The following is a 20376-nucleotide window of genomic DNA, read 5'->3' on the forward strand; positions in this document are numbered from 1 at the left end:
ACTTCGACCAAGTTCATCTCATATCATGTGAAAATTGCCGAGTAGCATCTTACATGGTTTGTTTGATACAATCATTTGGTGTTGTCTTGGAATGTTTCGTTATGATTATTTCAATAACCTGAAAATTGCTTTGATGTAATAGTGTGTGAAAACGACTATTGTCATCCTCTAAGAAAGTTTCAATGATTGAAATAAGAGTTTAGAACACTTAACCGTTATTGGATATGTCATATTGTGTACTCTTGCACATATGTAATCCATGTCCGGGAACCATAGTATGCGCACCCATTTGCGTACCTGTTGGTTTGAGAAATCCGGGAACCTAAGTATGCGTACCCATTTGCGTACTGGCGTACAAGTTCATGTCCGAGAATTTATGCTGGGATTTGAAGTTTGCGTACGTGTTTGCATACTGGTGTAACTCAATCTTAGTCCGGGTATTTCAAGTATGCGTACTCGTTTGCATACTTGAAGGTTAAAGTTCTAAAATCGGTTTTAAACATGAACATAAACATTTATATAATAAGGAATGCAATCTTTGCAAACCGTGGCTATAATGTTCATGATTGATTCAAGTGAATCAAACTGATTTTGCTTCAATTGTGTTCTTGTATAATTCTATGAGAATATAGCAATTGAACAACTCTTTAACTAGTTTCATTTGAGTTATTTGAACTAGTTATGGTTAAGATGAATAAGGTTGATATGAGAGCAATCATATGTCTAACCTCGGTTAACTATTTGTGAACCAACATGGTGTACACGTTTAGGTACGGTTACATAAACCTAAATGAGGGTACATTTCATTTGTGTGTAACAAGCTAAGTTCGATCTGACGGTTGAAAGATATTAGCTTGGTTGAATCAGGTTTTTCATCTAACGGTGAATATTGAATGCTTTGTTACCAAGGTAACTTGGATTGCAAAACCTGATTTGAAAACTATATAAAGGAGAACTCTAGCAACTGGGAAACCTAATCCCCACACCTCCTGTGTGTTACTAGTTGCATAACTAGAGTTGATTCTCCTTTAACCTTAGGTTTCTATCGAGACCCTGTAGGTTAAAGACTTCAAAGACTTTATTGGGATTGTGAAGCCAGATCCAACTATTTTCTTTGTAGTTGCGTGTTCTGATCTTGCCCGATACTATCGTATTGAGTACAATTGAAATAATTGACTCGAGATTAATTTCTTCGATAGGAAAGATAAAAGTAATCACAAACATCTTCGTCTCATCGTTTGTGATTCCACAATATCTTATTTCGCTAGTCGATTAAGATTATTGTGAGGTGATTGAAATACTAGGATGTTCTTCGGGAATATAAGTCTGGTTTATCAATTGGTTCATGTTCACCTTGATTTATCAAAAGACGGAACAAAAACTCTTGGGTATTTCTGTGGGAGACAGAATTATTCAATCTATAGACTTTTCTGTGTGAGACAGATTTGTTTATCAAGTCTTCGACTTTTGGTCGTAGCAACTCTTGGTTGTCGGTGAGATCAACTAAGGGAATCGAGTGCGTAGTATCATGATGGGATCAGAGACATAAGGAACGCAACTGTACCTTGAATCAGTGTGAGATTAGTTAGGGTTCAACTACAGTGCAGTCCGAAGTTAAATGGTAGTAGGCTGGAGTCTGTAGCGGCTTAATACAGTGTGGTGTTCAATCTGGACTAGGTCCCACGGTTTTTCTACATTTGCGGTTTCCTCGCTAACAAAATTCTGGCGTCTATGTTATTTCTTTTCCGCATTATATTTTTTTATATAATTGGAATATCATAGGTTGTGTGTTAAGATCAATCAATTAGAATATCCAACCTTTGGTTGTTGATTTACACTGATTGACACTTGAACATTGGTCTTTGGTACCGTTCAAGTAACTCCTCTTATATTAAATCGGGCTTGCAGATTTCTGTTTGCTGATTGCGGATTAAATTAAGAGTTAAAGATATTGAGATCTTTGATATACTTTACTCTAGATTGAATCTGACTGTAGTTGATTCTCTAGAAGGTGTATTGGAGTAAGTCCTCTCAGATTGCCAAATGAATTGTTGGGTGTGGTTATTAGAACCCCGCATGTTCAATTGGTATTAGAGAAGGCAAACACATTAAAGACCCCATAAGTCTGTGTTTGTAGCGATCTGATATGGACAGAGGTGTTATCTCTATAAACGTACCACCAGTCTTCGATGGCTCAAATTACTTGTGGTGGAAAATTTCTATGTGTGCCTTTCTTCAAGCGCGTGATTTTCAATCATGGGTTTATGTAGTTAATGGCTATAATGCTCCCGTTGTGGCAATAGGGAATGCGACAGTTCCTAAGGATATTGGTGCATATGACGCTGCTAAGATGCTTGTTGCAAAGCAAAACTCCGACGGTTTTAATGCCATCATACATGTCATTACCCCAGATCTTCAGCACCATGTGACTACGTGCACTCGGTCTAAAGATCTAAGGGAATACCAGTGAAAATGAAGCTAGGCTTCAAAACCTTAATTCTGATTGGGAAAACCTTCATGTGGCAGATGAAGATTCATTTGATGAGTTTAATCACAAAGTGTCTGAAATTGTTAATGCATCTTTTGCATTGGGTAAGACTATTCCTGAACAGGACATTGTGATGAAAATTCTCAGATCGCTGCCATCTAGATACGATTCTAAGAAGCATGCCATTGTTGAAGGAAATAACCTTGATGCTCTCTCCAGAAACACGCTGGTTGGAAAGCTAAAGATCTTTGATCATGAGCATACATCCAAAATCAGAAAGGATGTTGCCTTCAAAGCACAAAAGAACACTAAATTGCTTGGCAAAAGTAGAAGTGTTTATGTCTCTGAGGTTGATCTTTCTGAGATTGATTTATCATATGAAGATCTTGACAAGTCAGTCTCTTTGATCACAAGAAAGTTTAGAGGTATTCTATTGAAGATAAGTAAACGGTTTTCCAGAGACAAAGCTAGGTCATCAGTTAAACCTCACAATCGCATTCCTCCTAAAAACAGGGATGCTGATGAGGATATGCCACAGTGCTTTAAGTGTAAAGGTTTTGGTCATTTTGCAAATGAGTGTCCAAACCGTAGAAAATACACTAGGAACAAAGGTCTTGCTGCAACTCTTGATGAAATGTCTGATCACTATGATTCTAATGAAGACGAAAGATCAAGTGTTGCACTTCTTAGTGAAGATATTGATTTTGATAATTGTAGCAATACATACATCAATCTCGATATTCTTCTAGAAGAAGACTCAACCAATCTGGAAGAAAAAATTAGCCTTTCTGTTGGAAACTCTCTGTCTGATTTTTCAGGTTCCACTTTGTGTCTAGCAGCTTGCACATCCCAGGCGTCTGAATCATCTTATCGATTGACATTCTCTTATTGTTCACTCAAAGGTCATGAACTTTCAAAGTGTTTCAAGTACAAACACAAGATGAGATATGTCAATAAACTTCAACGAAGAGCAAATCTCCTAGAAAACAAGCTTAAACTTGTTCAAAAAACCGCTGAGGTATGTAAGATTTTATCATCTTCAGAGAAGTTGGTTTCCAAAGATAGGTCAAGACCACTAGAGAAAAGAGTATGGTCCAAACATTTTGATAGACATAGTTCTATGAATTCCAATCAAAAAGGATGTGATGGACAAATTATTGTTCATCCCAGCACAACTTAAATTGTGTTGGTTAGTGCATCTTGTCTCATGTGCCTGATTAAAAGAGACAAGATTCTGACACCTCAGGCTTTTGAAAAAAGAACAATGGTTTTAAATTTGTTTTTTTTTTCTATTTGTGTTTTTCCTGTTTTGCAAGATTTGGAATTCTTTCATATCTAATTGATATTGAAAGGGACTTCCCTGTTTAATCAATAAAAGAGGGTTTTCTCGACAATTCAACCCTCTCTAGGGTTGTGAATTGTGCATGCGTGAACCTGTGCGGTTAAAGGTTTCGTAACCCTACATTCCTTTTTCCTTCCTTGAAACTCTTTTTATCTTAAGACTGCTTGTTGAGCTTAAATTGTGATTTCCTCTCACAAACCCATACACTCGTGGAAACTCCAAGCATCATGCCTTCTGATGGAAAAGATGTTAATATGATTGTTAATCCATCAATCATGAAGGAAAAAGAGAAATCTCCGTTACCTCCAACTTTGAAAAGAAAAATAAGGAATGTGAGGAAGCCAAGAGTTGTTCCTTCAAATTCTCAGAAGTTTTCTGGTGTTCTTGAAGAGTTGAAGGAAACAAGGAAGGAGATTCAGCAAATAAAGGCTTTTGTCTTGAGAACTCTTGAAATTCAGAAGGCCCTGGTTCGACATCATCAGTCTAGAAGGTTTGTTGGAATTGACTCCTTTATTCACGAACCTTATGTTCCTATGGCTGTTGAAGACAAGGAGTTCGGGGACGATAAAGAATTCTTCAGAGGTCTCAATGTCTAGTAAATCTTCTTATGAGAATTTATATATTGTGTTTTTAGAAGAATAACTAGGATCTGGAATAGCCATTATTGTGAGTACACATAGCTATGTCCAACGTTTTCATCTTCATGTTTTCATATTTATTTATTTAAATTCTAAGTTTTTTGGAAGATGATTTTTGCAATTTTATTCTTTATGATTTTATATATTGCAAATTATTATAGGATATGTTATTTACGTCTGTGAACCTATGACTGTCCCATACTTGTTCAAAAGTTATCTCTATTATGTCGGTATGAAAGTATTGATAAAATATAAAATGAACTTTTGACTTACAAAAGTTAAAAGCCTTTTATGTCATTATTTGGGAAGAAAGGATAAAACTTTTGTTTACAAGGATTATGTCTATTGTATGTCATTGTGCAAATAGTGATGGAAAATAGAATGGATTCTTGTTTATTCCGCAGTATTAGTCTTCTGTGGTCCACATTCTTGTGCATATACAGTTCTCTTATGTTGAGCATGGCCAATTGAGATGATCACCTTCTTGTGGTTAATTTAGTTGTGTATTCCAAATCGAACTAACCATGGGTGTCCTTGTGGTTATTTCAATTGAATTTTTTGGATACAAATTCATGTTTTCATGTGATTTGGTTTTATCTAAAGAAATCCTTCTTTTCTTGTAAAAGCAAGGTCGCCTTTGTTGTTCTTTCGGGAATGACATTTTATGGGGGGAGTTCTTTTTGAACTTGTGCTTAATTGTCATATCTTTGTGGGGAGTGCGGCTGTGGAATATTATAGGGCTTATCTTGTATATTTATAAGGGATAATTGGTGTTTAATACTCAGGTTTTTCCCAACACTAGGCTTTGGTCTAACATTTGTCCAACGTTAGTGGTTGGTACCTGGACCAGACGTTGACCCGTGTTGACTCGGTTAAACTAACTTCTGTTTAGATATTATTAAAACAGAAAATAAATAAAATGCATAAATTGATGGCATATTTACTATAATAACCTTTACTTTCCATCTTTTCCCTAACACCACCCTCTCCTTTATTTCACTCATCCGCTACATCAACTCAGCACCACCACCTTCTCTGAAACAACATCTTCTGCAACACATCGCCCCAGAACCACCACAACATTCTGCAATTCAACCACAAACCCAATCTTCCAATTCCAATTCAAAGTCATCTAGCACCCTTTGTACACAACAATGACAGTAATACATCACCAGATATTCTTCTTCTTTTTGTGTTCATCACCGTCTTAGGCAGCAACTTCAAATTTTCCCTAATTCAACTCAAACTGAACCATGTTACTGCCCATTTCAGGCTCGAGTTTAACCCAAGCTTCAACTGACTCTTGTCTACGAATTACCATTTCCACCATAACAATGAATCCATGATAATCAAATAGTCAATTCGATTCAGTTCAAATCCCTACCTTCAATTCTTCATCATGTTCTTTCGATTCTTCTCAATAGATCCCTAATTTCTCTGCTTATTTTAATCTCTTGGTTACAACGACACAATCTCCTTCTTTGTTTCTTGCTCATCTCAAAATCTCTCTCGATCTCGTCACTCATTTCTTCCCATCAGCATAATCACCAGTTTCACAGTATCATCTATATTTCAATTAAGAATCAAACCCATCAAAAATTGGAATCAAACCCATCATAAATTGATCAATTTCACACCAATTTCGTATCTAAACATCAACCAATTGAAAACCTTAATTCAACTTACCATTTTTAAGGAGAAGAAAATAAGGAAAAGCTTGAAATCTAACAGGAAAAGAGAGGAGGAAGTAATCAAATCACCACCAGCAGAAGAAGCACCGAGATTAAAGTTACGAACAACAACACAAGTAATCAAACAAACCTCAGGATTGAAATCGGAACCTTAAATCAACCACCATCTTTGACTTTCAACCACAATCCTTCAAATCCCACCTAAATCGTACCCCGAAATCACCACATAATCATTCCCTATTTGTTTGAATTTTCATCATAGATCTCCTCTATCAAAACCATATCTACTGCACACCCTAATTTCTTATTTTCTGTCTCTTCACTGATTCAAACCAGCAGTGCTGATTTCTCCTTGAATTAACACAACCATCTTCGAATTAACACAACCATGTTCAACTCAGGATACGTTTATATGATAGCTTTCAAGGAAAAGAAAGAAAAAAAATACATATGAGAAATAGAATGGAGACGACAATAGAAGGGAAACGGGAGAAGAATATGTTGTGAATGAGCCAGCCTGTGCAGAAGAAAGAAAAGAATAGAGAAATCAGGACAGCAGATTTTCTTATTTATTTATAATCGTTGGATCAAATCCCCTCTAAGGATACAATTGTAAACTTAGAGCAATTCATATGGTAATGTTCAAATACATTTGTTTGTTGAGCCACGTGGATGGTCAAACATGATTCTCCACTATGGAAAAGAAGTGAGCGACAAATAGTTAAACGCGCGATATAAACTCAGACGATGGCGCTCGAACTACAAGCGCTGGCGCTATTGTAAATGACGCCTGCGATAGGACTACGTGCGCCAGCGTTTGAGGCACGACCGCAAACGGCAACGATAACTTTTTAACGGTCACCCGAACGGCTAGTTTCCAGCTCTATAAATACGACTCGAATTTGATCTCACAAATACACAACAATCTTTCATTCGATCAATCTTTTCTTAATTTCAATTACTCTCAATTTTCAATCATGAATTCTGATTTTGATTCTTCTGGGGAGGATATGGAGATGGATGACATGTTGTACGAAGAAGATGAAGAAATATATATGGAATTTTTGCGTCAAATGGATATTGATGCAGATCAAGATAGAAGAAGACGAAATTTTATGTTGCAATTACAAGTCGGGATCATGCCAAAGCCGTTAGAGCCATATGAAGTTGCGACTAGAAGATGGACGTAGCGGAATCGACATTTTTACCACGAAAAGCTGATGCATGATTATTTTAATCATGATTGTGTATTTTCCAATGAGAATTTTCAGGGTCGATTCCGCATGGGCCGCAACTTGACGCAAAGGATTATTGCTTAGCTTTGTCAGGTACAGTACAACCTTTATTTAATTATCAGTATGATGCACGACATATGCGAGGTTTTAGCCCAAACAAAAGGTCAATGCGGCCCTCTGTATATTACGTTACAGGGTACCAGTGGATTCCACGGACGATTACATCCGTATTGGGAAAACAACTGCCTTTAGGTATCTCAAACTGTTTTGCGAAACAATAGTCGAGCATTTTGGTCCAACTTTTTTAAGAAAGCCTACTCAAGAAGATGTTCAAAGAATAACTGCATAAAACACCTATAGGGGTTTTCCAGGAATGCTAGGTAGTCTTGACTGCATGCACTGGACGTGGCATGCGTGTCCGGTAGAATGGGCAGGCCAATATAAGGGTCATTATCCAAAACCAACTGTAATTTTGGAAGTTTCAGCTACTTATGATTGTTGGTTTTGGCATGCTTTTTTTGGACTCCCGGGTTCAAATAACGATCTCAATGTTTTATATAAGTCACCATTGTTTGAAGATCTTAAGAATGGGGTCGCGCCGCACTGTAATTTCACCATCAACGATAATCACTACACTCAGGGTTATTATCTAGCAGACGGAATCTATCCAGAATGGTCAACTATGGTTCAAGCTTATAAACAGGTAGGCTTTGGTCCGACGACTTCGAAGGATATCAGTACTTTAACTCACAACAAACGACATGCAGAAAGGATGTTGAACGCGCTTTTGGCATATTGAAAAGGAAGTTTGCCATCATAGCTGGGACGGTGGTTGTTGTAGTAGTAAAGATTCGAACTCTAAGACTTGTTAAGATTAATTTTAAAGGAATAAAATAGAGAGTTACTGGGTCTAGGATTCGGCCAAACTCATATCAATAGGTTCAATTATTCATTCTCAAACAATTATCGCTCTACAAATAAAACAACATCGACTCTTATTCTTGCCAAGGTAGATTCTCCAAACATTAATTATAAATTGTAAGCATGGGACATCAAACATCTAAGCAAGCATGACCCATCTAATAAAATAATATCTAATTTTTTCAAATCATAATTCTATTTTAATTAAGTGCAAAAGTCAAATAGAAAATAAAACAAATTCACCCAAGTATGAAGTCCGGCTTCCTCCGTCGACCCAGTGTTGGGGTTTAGCTCCACATGGTGAAAACACTCTCAAAATAATATTTCATTGCTCAAAAAGGTGTTTACAAGGAGAAAAGGTATAAAAATAGGGCTTTTATAACAGTTATAATTGTTACAGATACAACAATAAACTGTTACTGACGATGTAGCTTCTACGACTGTCACTATGTGTCGCAAACACTGTAGATATACGACCCACGGCTCTGTGTCGTTGTCACTGTTGGAAAACGACTGAATTTGCAAGCCTGTTCTTCGTTCTTCACTGTTTTTCTGCTGCTGCTGCAGATTTCTCTGCAACAATTCTCTCGACTCTGTAGCCTCCCCAATCACTCGATATCCCTTCTATGTGATCCCATCTCCCTTTATATACTCGACAGGTCTCAAATCTTTCGAAATAATTCCATATAATCCTCTCTTCAATTCTTTGCAGATACGGGAATATTTTTCCCCTTTTTATCTTCCACACGCGCCATTTCCAATCTTCTTCACGGGTTATTCTCACAAAAGAACACTCCAGCATGTTGATTGTACGTAGAATATTGAGTCAAGCTCGTTGAATCCACACACATCTTCTTATCCCGAGAATATCTTCCACAATAACTCTGTTTTCTTTCAATTAAAGACTCAGGATTTTTGTTTATTTAATCTTCCTTCTGTTCGGTTAGAAACCCTACCAAATATAGCATGTATTTCGCAGGGAAGATATCCTATTTTATACTCCACATACTTTCTGTTTTTAACCCAAAGACCCGAGACTTCCTCTTTCCCTATGTTGTCGAGATATGACAAAATCTTCTCATTAACGTGAGTTTGAAGCTCTTACCAATCTTGTTTAGTCGTAACAGGGTGGTATCAATCCCAAGCAGGCAACAAAACCAACCAAGTCACAACGCAGAGTCCGACCAAATCATGTTGAAAAATCCCGTGAGTATCAACCTCCACTGTATTGCTCTGCAATGGATTATCTAGCCAATTTTAGCTAATTCCAAAGACCATACCACCCCTGTCTCTCTGAACTGAGTCGACCCAACAAAAATGAGCTATTGAATCTCATGAAATCACGTCCAAAAGGGGAACCCTAATTCTGCTAGTCGCCTGCAAAAGTTTCCCGCCAAAATCCATAAACACTGTTTTGTTCAAATATTTACATTCCAGCCAATTCTGGATGAATCCAAGACCTTTACCATCTCTGTTTGGGTCCTAAGAATAAACCCATTTGATTTCAGCCATTTAGTCTCACTCGATCACCTCCAGAACCGAAACCCTAAATCTGCTGCCATTTTTCCCGCCAAAACTCAAAATTTGAATTGTTGAAGATGAAGTGCCCCTATCCTGAACTGGGGTGCGAATAGCAGATGCCTTTTGGGGTGACCTGGGGTGCCCCTTAGTAATTGAGGTGCCCCTTATCCAATGGTGAGAGTCCGAATAACACGTGTCCTCCGGGGTACAAAAACCACTTTTCGAGCAACTTTCTTCAAAAGAGCTTATTTCACAAAAAAACCTACAAACAAGTTTATTAGTGATAAAATGAGTCCCAGCTAATGTATTTATGGGTGAAAATGTGTCGCACTTTCGTGCTCATCAGACGGCGCGCTTTTTTGATATTCAAGAAATGAATAAAATTATGATGACTTGTATTATTCTGCATAACATGGTCATTGAAGAAACCAGGCGTGACCCAACCTAGACTAGTTTCCCAGATGAAGATTTAACCAAGGATCTTGTGGTAGAGCGTGGGCGTCCGACAAGAGAATATAGACTTGCCACTGACAGACTCCACAATCGGGGAATTTATGCACAACTAAGACAAGATTTAACAAAGCACCTTTGGGTTTTAAGAGGAGCAGCAGATGGTGTGTGTGTGTGGGGGGGGGGGGGGGGGGGGGAGGCAGAGACAGGGGGAGAAGAAGATTAAGATAAACGTGTACAATTGAGGCAATTATATTAAAAGTTGTTGTTTATTTTAATTAGTATGTTTTTTAATTTAAGTTGTTTGTTAAAATTGAGGCAATTATATTAAAAGTAATTTTAAATAAACTAAACTGAATTAAATTAAAACGACTATACTGAATTAAACTAAACGTGTTCATTCATTAGCAAGACTGAATTCCTCTTCGTTTTCTTCCGACACATCATCTTCGTCATCCACATTCACATACTGCCTAGTTTGTTGAGGGGGGACTCCAGTTTGTTGGTGGGAGACTTGTCGGCCTGGACTTGTTCGGCCTGCACTTGATCGGCCTGGACTTGTTCGGCCTCGACTTTATCCATTTTCTTAGTCCATATAGCGTATTGTCGTTTATTCATTTTGCCGGTGTCCAAGGAGAGTAACTTGTTTAGCTTACAATCCATGTAGTATTGTTCTCGCAAAAGAAGACTTTTCTGTTAATTATTTAAAGAAATGGCACGGTCTCTGCCTCTATCTGCCTCCATTTGCATCTCGCTGCTTTTCCAGCTTTCACACCACCTCCTCTTCTTCTTTTGCAGGTGGTGTTAACGTATAGATTACTATTGTGTTGATCCTGACTACCTGGAGTTCCATCAAGTGAGGAAGCAGGCCCTCCATTATGAAAATCCTGCGAGATTGGACCATGTGGTGATCTTCCAGGCACTTGATGACCTTCTAGCAAGTATGGATTAAACTTTTTAAGCACCCTCATAATGGTGAAACATCTTTCATGTTGGAAGCTTGAACCTTTGTGGGATCTTTGCCACTCTTCCCGACATCTTCGTTCCACATCCGGTTTGCTTTCACCACTTCTTTTGTTGTTCCACATTTGAGTGATAATAGCTACATATTCACTAACGGCTCCTGCAATTGTGCAAAAATGATGACACAACCCATCAACATCACGACCATGAATGTTACCGGTTTCTTCAAGAATTTTTTGTAAAATCTTACCATAAAAAAAAAATTCTTGATAAATACCATTGATATCATCTAATGTATATAATACATAATTTCTGCAAAGTGACTCGTCTTCATCCATTGTATACTTGGGACCACGAATTCTTGTGTTCCTTTGTTGTGATTGTTGTGTTTCTTGTTGTGTTTGTTGTGGTGTTTGCGTTTGTTGTGGTGTTAGTTGTGGTGTTTGTTGTTGTGATCGCTGTTGTGATCGTTGTTGTGAGGATGCCATATTTTTTAAAGATGAAATTTTTCTAAGAGATTGAATTGATATGAATAGTTTTGTTTGAAAAGAAAAATAAAAGTTGAGAGAGTATGAAAATTGTGTAATGTTGAGGAAGGTATGAGTTTAAGTTTGTAGACGAAGTGAATTTATAGGGAAAGGAAAGGAACAATACGGGTTGTACGGGAATAAAAGGTGGAGCTATTAGAAAGAACGCGGCGAGATTACCAAAACCGCTGGCGTCCTAGTAAAGGACGCGCGTTGGTGGTGAAAACGCGAGCGTTATTAGTGTTGACGCCAGCGTTAGTAGGGATGACGCACGTCATTACAACAGACGCGTGCCAGATGTTCCGACTCGATGTTCAAATCAACAGATCTGTTCATTTGAACATCCATTTTTCATGTTTGTTCATTCCATAATGGGAGAAAAATGAACAAACTCTGAGTTTGTTCATCCCATAGGAACTGCTCTTATTATTTTTACTGTATTTTCATTTTATAAAATTAGTCAAATTCTAGCCATAAACGGTCAATATAGGTCAATGCCCAGTCCAGGTACCAATCCCTAACGTTGGACAAATGTTAGACCAAAGCCTAGTGTTGGTCATAACCTGAGTACTAAACTCCAATTATCCCTATTTATAAACTCCTTGATGAATGCATTTAGCTCCGACTTTATGATTGCATCTAAATTAGTTGGTATGTTATTCTCTTTTGGTCATGAAGTATCTCTATGAAAATTTCATGAGGATCCCTCTAGTTTTTATACCTTTGCCAATTTATATTGATAAAAAGGGGGAGAATTAATGTGTAGTTTCATACTACAAATACATATAGTTTACGGATCATTATGTAAGGGGGAGTGGTTTTCATGTTGAGATGAAGTATTGACTAAGGGGGAGTGATACATATCACCATAGTATTATTGTCAAAGTTGTGATACAATTGAACTTTGATGTTGTGTAATAATACTATGACATTGTATAACAATGATTGAGAGCATTTGTGTTCTCGTTGTTATCTCTACAGATCTTCAACAACTATGATGTTGAGATGAACACGTTTAGAATCATGGAGTACTTGGAAGTGACGAAGTTTTCGAGTCGTGTTGAAGATGCCAAGAAGATCAAGCATTTGGATGAAAAGCTACAAACTTTTATTTATTTTGTAATCCAGATGTATTGATAGTTTTATCACTAAAATTGACAAAGGGGGAGATTGTTAGAGCACTGCTCGGTCGAACTCGCATGCGTTTCTATCTCAAGCATGTTTGTCAATGTTAGTGATCAAAACTATAAGTCTTGATTTCTAGCCTATTTATAGATGTCTCGGACTAGGACATAGATTGTGTAGTTGAGCTTAGTTTTCAAGGCGTTCATCATTTGAAGACGAAGAAATACTAAGGGGAGCTTGTGGAACTTCATCGACAAAAGGTATGTGGAGACTTGAACTCATCTATCACTTGGAAAGTCTATTTATACTTTATCTCCTATATTGAGACATAAGTCGTATTACGATATAGTTTTCTATATACACATCTGAGATTTCAAGCTGAGTTTAACTCGCTTACATATTTCTCGAAATATGTGTCGGCAAGCTTTCACTTCGACCAAGTTCATCTTATATCATGTGAAAATTTCCGAGTAGCATATACATGGTTTCTATGATACAATCATTTGATGTTGTCTTGGAATGTTTCGTTATGATTATTTCAATAACTTGAAAATTGCTTTAATGCTAATAGTGTGTGAAACGGCTATTGCTATCCTCTAAGAAAGTTTCAATGATTGAAATAAGAGTTTAGAACACTTAACCATTATTGGATATGTCATGTTGTGTACTCTTGCACATATGTAATCCATGTCCGGGAACTATAGTATGCGCACCCGTTTATGTACCTGTTAGTTTGAGAAATTCGGGAACCTAAGTATGCGTACCCGTTTGCGTACTGGCATACAGGTTCATGTCCGAGAATTTCTGCTGGGATTTGAATTACCTACCCGTTTGCGTACTGGCGTACAGGTTCATGTCAGAGAATTTCTGCTGGGATTTGAAGTTTGCGTACCCGTTTGCGTACTGACGTAACTCAATCTTAGTCCGGATATTTCAAGTATGTGTACCCATTTGCATACTTGAAGGTTAAAGTTCTAAAATCGATTTTAAACATGAACATAAATATTTATATAATAAGGAATGCAATCTTTGCAAACCGTGGCTATAATGTTCATGATTGATTCAAGTGAATCAAACTGATTTTGCTTCAAATGTGTTCTTGTATAATTCTATGAGAATATAGCAATTGAACAACTCTTTAACTAGTTTCATTTGAAAGATATTAGCTTGGTTGAATCAGGTTTTTCATCTAACGGTGAATATTGAATGCTTTTTTACCAAGATAACTTGGATTGCAAAACTTGATTTGAAAACTATATAAAGGAGAACTCTAGCAACTGGGAAACCTAATCCCCACACCTGCTGTGTGTTACTAGTTGCATAACTAGAGTCGATTCTTCTTTAACCTTAGGTTTCTATCGAGACCCTGTAGGTTAACGACTTCAAATACTTTATTGGGATTGTGAAGCCAGACCCAACTATTTTCTTTGTAGTTGCGTGTTCTGATCTTGCCCGATTCTATCGTATTGAGTACAATTGAAATAATTGACTCGAGATTAATTTCTCTGATAGGCAAGATGAAAGTAATCACAAACATCTTCGTCTCATCGTTTTTGATTCCACAATATCTTGTTTTGCTAGTCGATTAATATTATTGTGAGGTGATTGATAATACTAGGCTGTTCTTCGGGAATATAAGTTCGGTTTATCAATTGGTTCATGTTCACCTTGATTTATCAAAAGACGAAACAAAAACTCTTGGGTATTTCTGTGGGAGACAGATTTATTCAATCTATAGACTTTTTTGTGTGAGACAGATTTGTTTATCAAGTCTTCGACTTTGGGTCGTAGAAACTCTTGGTTATCGGTGAGATCAACTAAGGGAATCGAGTGCATAGTATCTTGATGGGATCAGAGACATAAGGAACGCAACTGTACCTTGAATCAGTGTGAGATTAGTTAGGGTTCAACTACAGTGCAGTCCGAAGTTAATTGGTAGTAGGCTAGAGTCTGTAGCGGCTTAATACAGTTTGGTGTTCAATCTGGACTAGGTCCCACGGTTTTTCTACATTTGCGGTTTCCTCGTTAACAAAATTTCTGGCATCTATGTTATTTCTTTTCCGCATTATATTTTGTTATATAATTGAAATATCACAGGTTGTGCGTTAAGATCAATCAATTAGAATATCCAACCCTTGGTTGTTGATTTACATTGATTGACACTTGAACATTGGTCTTTGGTACCGTTCAAGTAACTCCTCTTATATTCAATCGGGCTCGCAGATTTCTATTTGCTAATTGCGGATTGTATTAAGAGTTAGAGATATTAAGCTCTTTGATATACTTTACTCTAGATTGAGTTTGACTGTCTAGTTGATTCTCTAGAAAGTGTATTGAAGTAAGTCCTCTCAGATTGCCAAACGAATTGTTGGGTGTGATTTTTAGACCCCCGCATTTTCAAGAGGAACAACGAAATATCTGCTAAGATTTTTAAGTTATGGGTTCTTACTTCCTTTTCAACTAAACCATCCAACAATACCAGATCAGAATTCGTGATCTCATCATAAGCTGATCAGAATTTGTGATCTCATCATAATCTTTCCGTCCATTTGACAATACACAATTCATCTCTGCTAAAAAAACCATTTGATATGACTACAATTTTGATACAAAGGACTCAATTAAAAGAATAAATAAGTATAGGATTCCTTAATAAAATTTTGTTAAAAGAATATAATATAATATAATATATTTTTATCTAGATTTTGATAGATGATACGAATCCAACGGCCATAACCTGCGGGTTCATTTAAACTGTCATGCGAACGCTCGCGTGACAACATGACTTTTCTAGAAGACATAACTTCTAAACTAGCTCACTCTGGCATGCCATGAGTTGTAATGGTGGATTACAATCAAATTCTTGATCCTTCAGAAAAAGTAGGTGGTTTGACTTTGAATAGCATGGAAGCGGAGCCATTTCTTGGAATGCTTCAAAGAGCTGGTCTATCAGACTTAGGTTCCTTTGGTAATATATTTATTTGGAATAACAATAGGGAAGGGAATACGAATATTCAAGAAAGATTGGGCAAGGCTTATATCAATGATGATTGGATAAGTTAATTTCCTGAATCTTCACTTACTCATCTTCCTCACATTGGTTCTGATCATAGTCCAATAAGATTAGATTTAAATCCCATCTCTGATTGTGCTCAGTCTCTTCCTTTTAAATTTTTTGATACTTGGCTTAAGGAAAAATCTTGTATTCAGCTAATTATTAATACTTGGGACTCTTCTTTGATGAATGTTACTGATGTAGTTTTACATAATTTGAAATCCCTAGGAGAAAATCTTAGCATATGGAGGAAACAAGTATTTGGAGTTCCAGAAAAAAAGATCTCTAAACTTTTAAAAAACATTGAACACATCCAGGCCTCTAGTCAAACCAAAAATAAACAACTGCTTCTAAATTCTAAAACTCTGAAATTAGAAACCTTTACGATACGCAAGAAGCAATTGCAAAACAAGTTTCTAGAGACAACTATGCGAAGTTAGGAGAAAGAAACACTAAATATTTTCATGTTAAAACTCTCAAAGAAGGAAAAGAAACAAAATCGATAGCTTAACTAATCAAAATGGGAAGGTCTTGAAAAATAAATCTCGAATTGCTGATGAGTTAAAATTACATTTTGAAACACTTTTTACTGCTACTACAACCACCTCTGATCAGGAGATTTTGAGTTTAATAACAAAAGTTATCTCTGATCAGGATAACGTAAGTTTGCTTACTATTCCATCAGCTGAGGAAGTCTGGAAGGTAGTTAAATCTATGAAATTCGAGTAAATTACCGGGACCAGATGGTTTCCCGGTGAGTTTTTTCAAATATAATTGGAATTTGGTGGGTAACCATATTGTTTTAATGATACAAGAAGTTTTAAAACTAAAAAATCAACCCAAAAATGAATGAAACTTTCTTTTCTTAATTCCTAAAATTAGACAACCTAAAACCTCCAATGACTTCAAACCTATAGGTTTAAGTAATACCTCCTATAAGATTTTATCTAAATTATTAGCTAATAGATTAAAAATCTTTTTGGAGAAAATGATTTCTCCATATCAGTCTGTTTTTCTGTCCTCAAGACAAATTGCAGACAATATTGTGGTGGCACATGAAGTTATCCATTCTTTAAAGAAAATGAAAACAAAAAATGGTGGACTGGGAATTAAAATAGACATGTCAAAGGCTTTTGACAGGGTAAATTGAGACTTTTTAATGCAAACTTTTACTGTTTTTGGCTTTAGCAAAGATTTGTGCAGCCTTATTCACCAATGCGTTTCTACGACATCCATTGAACTTTTACTTAATAGGATTCCTGGGGAGTTCTTCACTCCATCTAGAGGTTTAAGGCAAGGAGATCCACCGTCTCCTTACCTTTTCCTCATTTGTATGGATGTTTTCTCTAAAATCTGGTAGCTAAGGAAAAACCTAAACACATATCTGGGATCAAAATATCTAGACACGGTAAACCAATATCACACTTATTATTTGCAGATGACCGTATGTTTTTTTCCAAAGATTCTCTTGTAAGTTGCAAAAATTTGTTATATATTATTAATCAGTTTAGTAAGGCTCCTGGTCAACTAATAAAATTTTCCAAATCAGGTGTATTTTTTAGTAGGAGGATCCATTCTAAATGTCAAAGAATTATGATTAGACTCTTAAAGATTAAGAAAATCAGCATCACATATTCTTACTTAGGAGCACCTTTATTTGTTGATAGGTCAAAAATAAAAACTTTTGATAAAATTGCCACTAACATGGAGATAAGAGCTCAAAGTTGGAAGGGTACAACTTTAGCACAATCCAGTAAATTGATCCTAAACAAACCTGTGTTGTCTAGCCTGCCTATCTATCAGATGGGTTGCTTCTCTTTACCAAATAAAATAACGGATAAAATTGACGCCATTCAGAGGGACTTCTGGTGGGGTAAACAAAATAATTCGAAAGGTTTTTTATCCGATTAGCTGGGAATTTCTCTGTGAACCCATAGAACTAGGGGTATATAGCCAAACTTGCTTAGAGAGTAGCAACTCAACATAATACTCTTATGGGATCTGTTTTAAAAGATAAATACTTTAGGAATACAACTGTTCTTCATTCTGAGAAACATTACAATGCTTCTTAGATATGTAAATGTATTATGCAGGGGGTCTCTTTGATTCTTCAATTCAGTTGCTGGGAGGTAGGTGATGGTAAGCTAATACATATTTGGACTGACAAATGGATACCAGGTGTGGAAGATAATCTCTTAACCTACTGTGGTACTAAATTAAACTCTTTAACAATTGTATTTGAGTTATTGGACTCAAATACAAAGAAGTGGAATGAAAGGGAAGTTAGAAATAACTTATTATCTGATATTACTGAAAGGATTTTAAACATTAGATTATTTACAGATACAAATGATAGGATGAAACAAGATAAACTAAGATGGTTACTAACTTTATATGTAAATTTCACTGTTAACTCCATGTACCAAAAATTGAAAAATCCATCAATTGTAACTAATGGAGCAGATAATGTTTCTTTCTGGAAGTCCTTTTGGAAGCTTAACATTTCTCAAAGAATGAGTGGAAATGTATTCATAATGCTTTGCCTGTTAGGAAAAAGTTAGGACAATTTATGAAGGATATAAATATGAAATGTAAATTTTGGGCATGATTGTGAATCCTTAAGACATCTTTTTTTTTTGAATGTCCCTATGCTAAATCTGTGTGTATGTTACCACCATTGGTAGGATTAAATCTTATAATGATGCAGTTCCTTTGCCTAGATGTATGCTAATTGGATTGATGGGGTTTGCAGAATTAGTGATATAGAAATTATGGCAACAAAATGCTGGTTAATTTGGAAAGAAAGATGTCCTAGGATATTTGAATCCAAATCAACCACTAGTTTACAATTAGCCTTAGCATTCTAGAGACATTTGAATATTTGGTCCCCTTAATTTGCAAAATATAACTGAAAACCATCATAATGGAGTTATCTCTACATATGGCCTACATAGGAACAACAATTATACAGAGCAAGGATAGACAACTCCTTATCTCAATCAATTAAAAGTAAATATTGATGCTTCCTGGGTGGATCTTTCTTCTCCTACTGGTTATGGTATATTTTGCGTTCTGACACATGTGCGACTATTCAAGCTTCAACTGGGACTTTCAATGCCTCAACTGCAGAAGAAGCAGAGGCTCTGAGCTTACTAGAAGTGGCTAAATGGGCAAAGAGTTTAGACCTCCAAAATTTCAGTGTTGAAGGTGACTGCCAGAGACTCATTCTTTATGCTCAAAATAAGCCTAGAAACATTTTTCTTGGAGAAATCTAGCTATCATATCAGAAGAAATTAAGATTTTAATGTCCTGTGACAACTTTTTGGGTATCTTTTTTAAGAATAGAAAATGCAACAAATTAGCGGATATACTAACAAAGGAAACAAGGAAAAAGAACATCCACAAACATCACTGGTTTCACATGCCAGATTGCATTTCTAATGCCTTACAATCATATTCTATATTTTCAAGTTTTGTTGTAACTTCCCTTTCTAATGTAGTAGGTGCTAACAATATGTTGGTAGGGGCCAATATCTCTAATCAATGTCATGAGATAAAGATAACCAACACATTGAGTATTTCTCTGTAATCAGTTTTGCTTCTTTAATCAACTTAATTTCCAAAAGAAAAAAGGTTAGTGTTTTTCTCATAAACCTTAAGAAGTTATAGAAATTTGACAGGTTGACCCTAGCCCGTTTGGTTGAAACAAGCCGTGCTAGGATCAACCCGCAGCGCGTTATTAATTGACAGCTTTTCTTAACCTTTCTCTTAACGTGTGTCAAGAAAACCTTAACTTGTGGTTGGTAAAGATGGATGTACCTGTAGAGTGCATTTTCCAGATACCAATACCTTTTAGAGAATTATTTATGCTTCAAGTGTAGTAAAACCCTACCATAACCCCAGTTTGTTCGTTCAGAGCAACTGCAGTGGTGCGATCAAAACCAAAGATCAAAGATCAAAAAAAAGACCAAAATTTGGGTTTAGTCCGTGGTGTGACGCAACGGTACATGATCAAAATTTCGTCAGGCGGACTTTAAAAGTCCGCCCCATTAAAATTTCATCAGGCGGACTTTAAAAGTCCGCCCCATCCTTTATAAATTTTAACAGGCGGACTTTAAAAGTCCGCCTCACTAAAATTCCATCAGGCGGACTTTAAAAGTCCGCCCCTCTCTTTGCAAATTTTAACAGGCGGACTTTAAAAGTCCGCCTCATTCCTTTTTTTTTTTATTTAATTAAAATTTCGTCGGGCGTAATTTAAATCTCCGCCCGTTAACAAGCGTACTTTAAATTTACGCCCAGCAACAAGCGTACTTTAAATTTACGCCCGACTATAATAGAATTTGGGATTTGGTCGCGACCATATTTGGTCTGAAATTTGATCTTTGGTCCAAATTTGATCTTTACTCCGTCCCAGTGTGTT

General features: G+C 36.4%; 1 long non-coding RNA gene across 1 annotated transcript; it reads right to left on the reverse strand.

Moving 5' to 3' along the window:
- Positions 1-5336: 5336 nt before the first annotated feature.
- On the reverse strand, positions 5337-6738 carry LOC113299044. Its single transcript, XR_003334557.1, has 2 exons — positions 6155-6738; positions 5337-6033 (listed from the first exon to the last, which is right to left on the reverse strand). It is a non-coding gene; the product is annotated as an uncharacterized LOC113299044 (long non-coding RNA).
- Between the last annotated feature and the right edge of the window lie 13638 nt (positions 6739-20376).

The sequence above is a fragment of the Papaver somniferum genome, chromosome 7, assembly GCF_003573695.1.
Source record: "Papaver somniferum cultivar HN1 chromosome 7, ASM357369v1, whole genome shotgun sequence".
Classification (NCBI taxonomy): domain Eukaryota; kingdom Viridiplantae; phylum Streptophyta; class Magnoliopsida; order Ranunculales; family Papaveraceae; genus Papaver; species Papaver somniferum.